Genomic DNA, 10946 nt, shown 5'->3' with positions numbered 1-10946 from the left:
ACTGATGCGCGTCGGGAGCGGAGGTCTCTCGGCGCGCTCCCACGTCTCTACGTCACCCCTCCTCCTCCTCCCCCCAGCCTCAGCCCCCGTCACCCCCTTTTCTCTCTCTCTCTCTTTGCCACCGGCCCTCGAACAGTAAACAGTTATTTTTTTTCTTCAGTCAGTTATGAAAACACACAGAGTGTCAGAGTCAGTGAACGCATCGCAGCAGCAATATACCGTTTTAAATGGAGGGCATCATGATAATCTATAGGCTGCCTCACAGTCAGATGAGAGGGCTTAAAAACAGATTAAATCTCCCATCTGACTCAAAGCTGCTCTATGAAAAAAATCATTTAGGCTGGTTCAGCCTTTTTTTTTTTTTTTACACCATGTGTCTCCTCTGCTCACACACTCTGACTGGCCCTTTAAGCACTGGCTGATGGCATGATAGCAAACAATAAGCAACTGTTCAGCGGTGGATCACTGGGAGAAACAGAGTGATGAGGGACAAAGCTGTTTCCTCTCAGATACAGATTCCAATAGTGTGACCTGGTGTGTTTCTCATGACTTACTTGTTCAGAGCATTTGAGTGGAGTGTGTGTGTGATGATTGGGGGGTGGAATAAATGTGTTTCATTCCCATGGTGTCTGTTTTTTTTATGTAGCCTATATTAAAAAACATGACAAATATGAAACAAATTACTAGGCAAGTATAACAAGAGATTAAAGCACTAGAACTAGAAGTGAACAATGACTTGGTTAAGGATCCAGCTGTGGTGGCAAATAGTTTTAAAAATTATTTTATAGATAGTGTAACTGATATCACAAGGCTCTTCACTCCACCATTCAACCTCACCAGATTAATGAAAATCACCCTATTTTCCATCTTGAAAACATAACGATGGAGGTAAAAAAAAAAGATCATTGCAGATCTTAAAAACTCTAAAGCTAAGGATATTCATGGTATTGACACTAACTTTGTAAAAACTCATAAGGATGCCCATCTCTCTCATGGTCAATCAGTCATTCAATCAAAAAGCAGTTCCATCTTCCTGGAAGATGGCATCGGTGATACCCATTTTCAAATCTGGGTCTAAAACACAGGTAGCCAACTATCGGCCCATTAGCATCCTACCAATCGTCTCTAAAGTTGCAGAGAAGTGGGTAGCAACCCAACTCATTAAACATCTCGATAAAGGATTTACGCCACTCCACAGAATGCAGTTTGGATTCCAGGCCAACCATTCCACAGAGACGGCTAACTGCTTTTTTATTGAAAATGTTAAATTGTTATTGGACAAGAACCCCTGTGTAGGAGCAGTGTCCTTGGATCTCAAGAAGGCGTTTGATACTGTCAACCATTAAGTTCCTTTAAACAAATTCACTCATTTTAACCTCTCTGGTGATGCTATCTCATATCTGTCAGATAGAACACAGCGCGTTAAGGTTGATGATGCCAAGTCTCATTACCGTGATAGTTATGTTGGAATCCCAAAGGGCTCAATTCTGGGGCCTTTGTTATTTTCTATGTACATTACTGACCTCCCAGATATTTGCCCAGAAATTAATGTTTTGATGTACGCAGATGACGCTGTGATCTACACTCAGGGAAAGGATGCAGTGTCAATGGTAAATAACCAATGCTTTAACATGCAATTCCTGCTTAATGTTGAATGCTAAAAAAAAAAAAAAACTGTGCACATGCTGTTCTCCAAAAATGGAGAACCACCAATGTCTCAAAATGAATATGCTGTTCTCTTGAACGGAGTGGAATTGGAGACAGTAACCCAATTCAAGTATCTTGGGGTGATACAGGACTCCAACCTCACTTTCAAGAAGCACACCAAGAAAATAACCAGCACCTTAAAATTCAATATACACAATTTTAAACAAATCAGACCTTTTATTACAACAGTGGCCGCGAAAGCCTACCTGCACTGTATGATTTTGTCCCATATTGAATACTGTTTCACAACCTGGCTGTTTGCTGGTGTCACCACCCTTAAACCCATTAAACAGTTATACAAAAAAGCCATTAAGGTCTATGATTAAAAACCCCAGTCTTCCCATCTCTGCTCTATTCTAAAAAAAAAAAAAAGCGCCAGTTACTGACCTTTGAGAATCTCAAGTTATTCAAAAGGTCTTGTCTCATTTATAGGTCATTGAACAGGCTGGCACCACCGCCCCTGGAAGATTTTATTAAAAAGAAAAACAGCGTGACAACAAGATCAGCCACCAGGGGGGACTGTGAGGTATAGTTTAGGAGAACAGCATTTGCACAGAAGGTTTTATCAATCTATGGTTGCCCAACATGGAAAACATTACCGCTGGTCATAAGGGAAAATTCAACATGTAGCATTTTAAAAACAGCTGAAAACATGGCTTACTGATAACCAGGTCTGTAAACATTAAGGGTAGTTCTCTTTTTTTAGAATACTAAAAATAGCAGGCACTTTACTCCATGCACTTTAAAACCAGCACTTTATGACAGATGCACTTTAAAAATAGCACTTTATGACATATGCACTTTAATGAATCTTAACAGCACTATACGACACTTTTGTCAATTAAATGCATTTTAATTTTATACTACTCCTTGTTCCTTCTGACTGAAGTTATATTGTATATATTGTGATATATGGTACAGTATTTGTACCATGTTGTGCTTTGTTCTTCTTCTTGTCCTTGTCTAATGTTGTTTTAGTGTGAACTGTAGGACTGCAGATGGAAATTAGCTTTAGAGCTAAATCTGGCATATTTACGTATTGTATGTTCATGAATATGTAGAGTCCCGATACAAATAAACAAATAAATGAAATGAAAATGAAATTGATGTCAACAAGAATGGCCAGACTGCTGGTCAAAAGACCAAATAAGGTATTTTTGCTCACAGAATGAGTGGCTTATAAGTAAAGACAAAGACATGGGTGCAAGGTAGCTATGTAGCAAAGTTAACTCCCATTGCTACCCAAACGCACCAGATACTGAGGTTGTCAAATACGTGGATTCACCACGCTATGAAATAATCTTGTGTAATTATGTAACATTACGACAAATACTCAGAACTACTTGCACTTTTGAAGTCACTCCGCCCAGCAGCCATGTCTGGGATGTAGTTCCAGCTACGCATTTGCCTCAAAAACAACTGTGTCTCGTAATGTTACATGATTATTTCATAGCGTGGTGAATGTGTAGGTCACAGCTTGTCCAGGAGAGTGTTTAGGAGTTGTTGGATTGTGTATTTGATTAGTTTGATGAGTTCAAACAGTAGGTCAGGCACACAGAGCATCTGGTAAATTTCAAAATATAACACAATGGACTAACTCCCAATCATAAATCAACAGAGGAATTTTACCACTTTTTTCTAGAAAATTATTTTTTCCTTTTTTTTTTTTTTAGAAATCTTACCACAATTTCCAGAAATTTCTCTACAATATTTCCAAAAATTCACACCAAAATTCACAAAATCAGTCACAATCAATCACAGTCTCTGAACAAATATTTGTATATTTCTGGTGTTTGCTTCAAAATTTGGTCCAATGGGCGGCCATGGTCTAATTTATGTTTAGGGTCCTTGATGTAAAAAAGTTTGAGAACCACTGGACTAGGAAACTGAATGCCATCTCATGTTTTGATGCTTATATTACCCAAAGGGCCTACTGGAGAGGATAGACACCCCCCTGGTGACTCAGCTCTGGTGCCTCACTGCTTTCAGGACCCATTTTGGGCTTATTCGGTTCACAGTGATGCGCATTGGTTTACATGGTGCTCCTGCAACATTCCAAAAGCTGATGGAGAAAGTGCTTCAAGGGTGTGAAGGCACAGGGATGGATGGAGAAGAGAAGAGAAGAGGACAGATGGATGAAGAAAGGAAGGATGATGAGAGTTTCAGTTCAGATTGCTCAAAAGCGTTACTAGTCAAATTCAAATTATTACAGTATCTTAATTTATGCAGTCCACAATTGACCTGCCTGTCAGCAAGGACACCAAGAAACTCTGATTCAGGACCAAGGATTCAGTTCTGGTGTTTTTCTTTCCAAAAACACAACTGTTCTCTTCCATAGCACTCTTTAAGGAATTCCCATTTTAAAATGTTTTCTTATTCATGTATTTATTAGGTATTATGTATTATGTATTGTACCTGTTACATTGTGCATTATTAATGAAAAAATATTATTTAGTTTAGTTATTAGTTATCTGGGGAGCTGAACTTACCCAGCTTCTATGCTCTACTTAACACAAGGTAATTTGTTACACATGATGGTTTGTAAGGATGCACAACATCCTGAAATATATGCAGATAGCTTAGTTAGCAACAAAACTATATACTTGCATTGATGTAGTGATCCTGAATATGAAAAATGGCTCAACTTACCCCAGTTTCCCTTATGGCCTCAAAACCCAAGCTGCAGGCTGGGCCCTCAGTGACAGCAGCATTTCAAGGTTTGGACGATGCGCTCACTAAAGCTTCTGTTCTCGCCTTTGCCAACTTTTTTTACTGCCCTTCACTCTCTCCACAGATGCCAGCGAGTGTGGGCTGCAGTCTGTAAAGCTGAGGGGTGCTGCAGATCCAGCTGATAATTCTCTGTAGGTTCATCACCACCACACACTCACTCCTCTCACACTGCCGCACTGTGTTAATCACTGACTGGATGAAGATCATTCCTGTTAAAATACCTAGTTTATATTTAGTTTAAATGACTTTGCCCTTAAAGGATACTTTTTTACAACTCTGTGACGTTTAATAACATGCAAACAATGTTTTCTTGGAGTAATAACATGCACATGGAGGAGATATTTTCCACATGGCACCCTTGTGGGCTGCGTTCATGTCATTAAATTGCTGTAGAGTGACCTTGCTCCGTCAGTGCGGACATCAGTACATCCACTCTCCTCCCTGTGGCAAATCACGCTTCCATCTTAATCACCTCTATTGAAACAGACTGGACAGAAAAGCACACATTCTTTAGTTAAGAAAAGTCATTTCATATCAAACGGGAAGCGGAGGCTTTGTACATTTATCTCAGTAGTCACTCTGATAGAAATGTCATTTGCATCTCTGCTCACATCTCCCTGTGTCTGTCTCGGCTGCTCTCACTTTGTATTCCAGCTGTCTCTGCAGCGGAGCCAATTTATTTGTTTCGGACAACACAGTGTGTTGGCAGAATCTTTCAGCTGCACATTTCTTTTGAATATGACAAAAAAAAAATGAATATAAAGAATATAAGACAAATTGTTTCTGTTCAACTTGCACTGCTTTTTCAAACACAAGACTTTAGAGACTTTAGAAATTCACATTATTGAAGTTTCCTTTGTGGTCCAGACATGTGTCTCATTCTAAATGTTCAGTTTGTTGTTGCAGAGGGAGCTTCCTGTGTGTCTATAATTTCTGTTAATTGGACTCTATTTGATTCTGTGTGGCTCAGTGAGTGACACTATGCTGGCGGCTGCAAGCATCAGCATGCTACCTGTTGAAAGCGGACATGCAGCTGGGTTCAGGGTCGGCCATACCATGTCTCACTGAGTTGGAGGGGGGATTTTGTCTTGGATTTAATGCAATGTATGGTAAGGTGCAGATTTCAGCAGTGGCGGGTAAGACAGCCACTCCCACCAGCTGCTTTGACAACGAAAAAGAAAAGACTGTTCAATGGAAAGTGGAAGTCAGGTGAAGAATGACTGGTATATGACCCAGGCAGTACCGACTGCTGGTCTTTCAAAGAGGGGAAGCTCATTTGAATGAATGAATGAATTTATTTATTTAAAACAGGGACAATGCACAAAAAACATTAATCTTGTAAAACAAGAAGAGATGCTTTGAGCCATTTCCGCCTGTAGTCCTTGGCCTTTCTGGCCTACATCATACCCCAGCCCCCTGACCTGTCCTATAGTAAGAATGAATTTAGACAAATACATTTAATACATCATCATTATTCAGAAGCCATTTCACTCTAACCCCCACTTTCCACTGAATCCATCTCAACTCCACAGCAATTCGCACCCATTCAAGTCAATCAGAGCATTTCCACTACGTGCTCCCGGTCTGTCTCCGTTGCATCTTTTTCTCAGATTAGAAACCCTCCAGAACAGGTGATCTATGAGTAGGACCTAACTTCAAAGAGAAATAAATCACAGACAGAGCACAATTAAAATGTGATATTACTCGCAATTTCCAGTATTTCCAGATTTTGATTGATAGAGGACATCCCGCAACCAATCAAATAGGTAGCTACTGGTTCCAGTCAACGCAGGTCAAATTAAGCCTCGTCTCCAGTGGGTGCTCGAGCACCGGAGCACCCACAGTATCGGCGCCCATGGGGTACGTCTGTCTCTCTGTATGTCCTCTCCTCCATGCTGTCCGTGGTGCTGAACTTTGCACTTTGTGCTCATTAGGCTACTTGTTGGCAATTTGAATTAATTCATCAATTTGAGTATTTTTGTTGCTAGGCTGCCTGTTCATGGCTGAAAATCCACGTAATGATTTTGGTTTTTGTTGAAAACCAACTTTAATCTTAGTTTTTTTCTGCTGAGTCCTGGTTTCTTGCTCTGATAGTGATTTTAACACTTCATCACAATGTATTGTTTTACATGGGTGTGCACATCCCTAGGACGCATGGGTAGTGTGTTTACTGTGTGTCAGGGATGCATGGGCACATCGCTGGCAACCATAATTATGTTTAAAGGGATAGTTTAACATTTTGGCAAATTGGCCCATTGCCATAATCGCTATAGTCATAGCAGTAGGTTCGTTACCTTTATTTGTCGGTGCAAGCTATTTTTAGAACAGCTGAGCCGAGCAGCAAGCTGCTCAGAGCTACGCTACGGAGGCTCATGGGATTTCTTGGTTTCCCTCATCAAACTCATCAAATACACAATCCAACAACTCCACAACGCCTCTGGTGGACAAGTTGTGACCTGCACATTCACCACGCTATAACAGAACGTTACCAGACAGAGTTGTTTTAGAGGTAATTTCATTCAATACCGCTGATGCACGTTGCCTTCAGGGACAGTTTTTCAGCAAGCAGTCTCTGTATTTACCTCTAAAACAACTCTGGTAATGTTCTGTTATTACCTCATAGCGTGGTGAATGTGCAGGTCACAACTTGTCCACCAGAGCGTTGTGGAGTTGTTGGATTGTGTATTTGATGAGTTTGATGAGGGAAACCAAGAAATCCCATGAGCCTCCGTAGCGTAGCTCTGAGCAGCTCACGGCTCTGCTCCACCATTCTAAAAACAGCTTGCACCGACAATTAAAGGTAACAAACCTACTGCTAAGACTATAGGGATTATGGCAATGGGCCAATTTGCCAAAATGTTGAATTATCCTTTTAATGTGGTAGGGATTCATATGAAGTAGTGAGTTATATGTTTGTTTGATGCTGCTTAATATCAGTCTAACATTTGATCAAGCAGCAGTTTAATTTCATTTAAGTGCACACCTGTCACAGGTGCCTTCTGGTACAGTAAGTAGCTCTACACCTCTGGATCTGCAGGTGACTGGCCGATGATGCTGCTGATGATAGGAGAATGTCAGTCAATTCAATATGTGTTGGAACGGTTGAGTCTGTAGATCAATGGTTTATATACATTTTCACCCTTACAGCTGAAGTGCAGTCCACTGAGCTCAACAGAGAAGTTCTGGATAAATGAATCATGTAGACAATTAAAATGTAATCAAAACATATGAACCATGGTTTGCCACATTAGGTTTCATGATTGAATCACTGTGTGACATTGGTTCAAATTTGAGAATTTGTTCTGATGCGGGAGTGGCTGACACCACAAGGGCTGTGTATGTGTGTGTGTGTGTGTGTGTGTGTGTGTGTGTGTGTGTGTGTGTGTGTGTGTGTGTGTGTGTGTGTGTGTGTGTGTGTGTGTGTGTGTGTGTGTGTGTGTGTGTGTGTGTGTGTGTGTGTCTGTGTCTGTGTGTGTGTGTGTGTGTCTTTCTTGAGGAAACACAGAGCCATGTTCATCCTCCCTCCTCTGCTTCCAGCTCACCTCACTGTGCTGCGTCCACACCTGACCCGTCTCTCACCTGTCCACCGGCTGTCTCTGCTGACTTCTCCTCATCACTAAAGCCAGACACCTGCTCACAATCTGAAGCAGCTGTCACACCGCTCACTCACACGTGTTGGTTGGAGATGTGCTGACTGCCTGCAGGGATGGGGCTGTTGCAGCAGGTCAGCTTACATTATTATTCTGGTTTCAAGTTTTTGCTCACCATCGAACAACTTTGCTTGTCAAGCTTGTTAATAACCAGGAAACAGACTTGTTCACTGGTTATTAGCAAGTAAATTAGCTCTAGTACACTGCAAAAACTCAAAATCTTACCAAGAATATTTGTCTTATTTCTAGTCAAAACAATCTCATTCTACTTAAAATAAGACTCATCACATTAAAAAGTAGCTTGTTTTTAGACACTTTTACTTCTTTCAAGCATATTTTCACTTGAAATCATCATTCCAAGTGAAAATGTGTTTGAAACAAGTGAAAATGTGTTTGAAACAAGTGAAAATTATCTAAAAACAAGTACATTTTTAGGTGATGAGTCTTATTTTAAGTGGAAAGAGATTAGTTTTGACCAGAAATTAGACTTTTTGACAAGAAATAAGACAAATATTCTTGGAAAGATTTTGAGTTTTTGCAGTGTAAAACTAGATGGTGACACAGATGGCCCTTTTCCACTAGCACGGCTCGGCTCGACTTCCCACAGCTCTGCATGTTATTTTTTGCTTTTCCACTAGCCCTTAACCCCTAGTACCTGGTACCTGGTACTGTTCTGGCAATGCCTCAGCCTGGGTTCCAAGCGAGCCGAGGCGATACTAAAACTGACTGCCTTCCACTGATTGGCCAGAGGCCTTGACGTCTGACAAACCGGCAACAGCGCCCACTGATCTGTACTGATGTAACAGGGTTATGCATACGATTATATAATTGTTGTTGTTTACAGAACTGATGATTGTGAGCTACTCCTCCTCAGTAGGAACCTTAATTAGCCTGTGTTCCCTGCCTTCCTTTTTCAGGGAACCCCATGTTTCTGTGAAGACGCTTGTCCCGACAAACCTCTCCCTCATGCCTTTGTGCTCTGTTGGAGAGGTGAGCAGTGTTCCTTGTTCCAATCTCATTTGTGTTTTATTGGGCCTCATTTAATGGGTTAATACAAATATATGTATCCATGTTCTGTCCATATTACGGGGCTCGCCTGAGGAAGGTTAAAGCGGATCTTTTATTGTTTTTGTTTCATCTTTGTCGTCAGATAATAAAGACGCTTGAAAGAAAGAGCCGTGTTATGGTCTCCTCCCTCCTTCCCAAAAGAAAAAAACACAACACAGAGAAATGACTGTACACCAGTTACACTAAGACGGTTGTTGTTAAATGATGCTGTGTGGAAAACCACGCTGGGGTCCGTAATCAAGGTGCAGACGAGTGAGTTTGGAGCTGACGAGAGGAGAGAAAAAAAGAGAGCGAGATGATGCGGCCGTAGCCGTAAAGCGTGTTATGACGACCCCGTCCATGTTGAGGAGGAGGAGGTCATCCTAACACTCCTCTGATGAGTAATTCATCCTTTAAATCTCAGTCCATGACTGAAGTATTCGCAGGCATGACAGTTGGAATGCTCGCCTTGGGATGTGGAATGTTCATGCAACACCAGAAACTGAGAAAGATGGCCGCTGAGCAGACCAGTGTGAGGGCGGACAACGCCACAGCTCAGAGTGCTGTGGTTGGGATGCACTCTGATCATACTTGCCAACCTTGAGACCTCAGAATTAGGGAGATATTCAAAAGGGGCGCCGGGGGGGGGGGGGCCTTACCATACAGTAAGGGAAAGGTCAATTTCCAGTAGTTCAACCCCAACCAAGTAGATATAGATTTCAGAAGGCCAACATTTCTATATTAATAATGCTTAAAAAAAAAAAAAATCCTTTTATTTGTGGGGATACTGAATTTTAGGTCTTAATGTTTTCCATAATTATTAAAATAAACTGAATAAATAAAGACATGGGATGTTGAATTGAATTAGTGACATAGGCCTTGATAAACTCTCCCATGATATTCTAATGCACCTCTACATCCCATGATATTCTAATGCACCTCTACATCAGAAACAATAGGTACAGTAGGATGCAATAATTAACTACAGCATATATCTTGACAGCTCTACTTCACACTGTTGATTTGTATAATCCCAACAGACATGTACAGTGATTTTCAGCCTTCTGTGTTTACATTTGTCTGTTGTGATGATACAAGTCAGCAGTCCTAAATGTGTGTTTCTCTTCTACATCGGAGGCAAAGTCTTTCCACTTAGAGCTTCCTTCACCTTTCAAACGGGGCAGAGCTCCGTGGGAAACACCTGCCTGACACAGCAACGTAGGGAACCGCATGTCCGCGGCGCACAGCTCCACGGACATGCACGGGGGGAAAAAAACGGCGTCGTCGTCGCACCGAAAGCACGCGGCTAGGCGCCGCTTAACGAGCGCCCATGCCGCGCGTCTACATTATCAGTATAATCAGAGGCAAGCATACTTCCTCGCACCCGGTGTGAGCGTACTGTACTGCTACTCGCCATGATCTCTTCTTCTGCTTGTTTCTCCGTTCTGATTGCCGCGCTTGACTTCGAGCCGGTGTAACCGTTATTAATGTCCGGCCTGAAACGGTGCCCAGTGAAGGATGATGTAGCAATATTGTTGTCCGGTGGAAATCGGGAGAAATTCAGGAGAATTGTGGCCCCAGGAGATTTTCGGGAGGGCCATTGAAATTCGGGACTCTCCCGTGAAAATCGGGAGGGTTGGCAAGTATGACTCTGATATCTCTGCAATTTGCAAGTACGTGGCAAGGATGCGAGCTGACGTAGCCACAACTCGGGAGGATATGGCGAAGTTAAGCGCGGCAAAAGCTACAGAGGAGAGGGATGAATAAAAGAAAAATGGCAAAAACGGGCTCTCACACCATCCCAGCTAATTA

Source organism: Trachurus japonicus, chromosome 3 (genome assembly GCF_045865225.1).
Source record: "Trachurus japonicus isolate A0001 chromosome 3, Traja_1.0".
Lineage (NCBI taxonomy): Eukaryota > Metazoa > Chordata > Actinopteri > Carangiformes > Carangidae > Trachurus > Trachurus japonicus.
The sequence above is the reverse complement of the archived record's forward strand: the minus strand, read 5'-3'. Positions refer to the sequence as shown.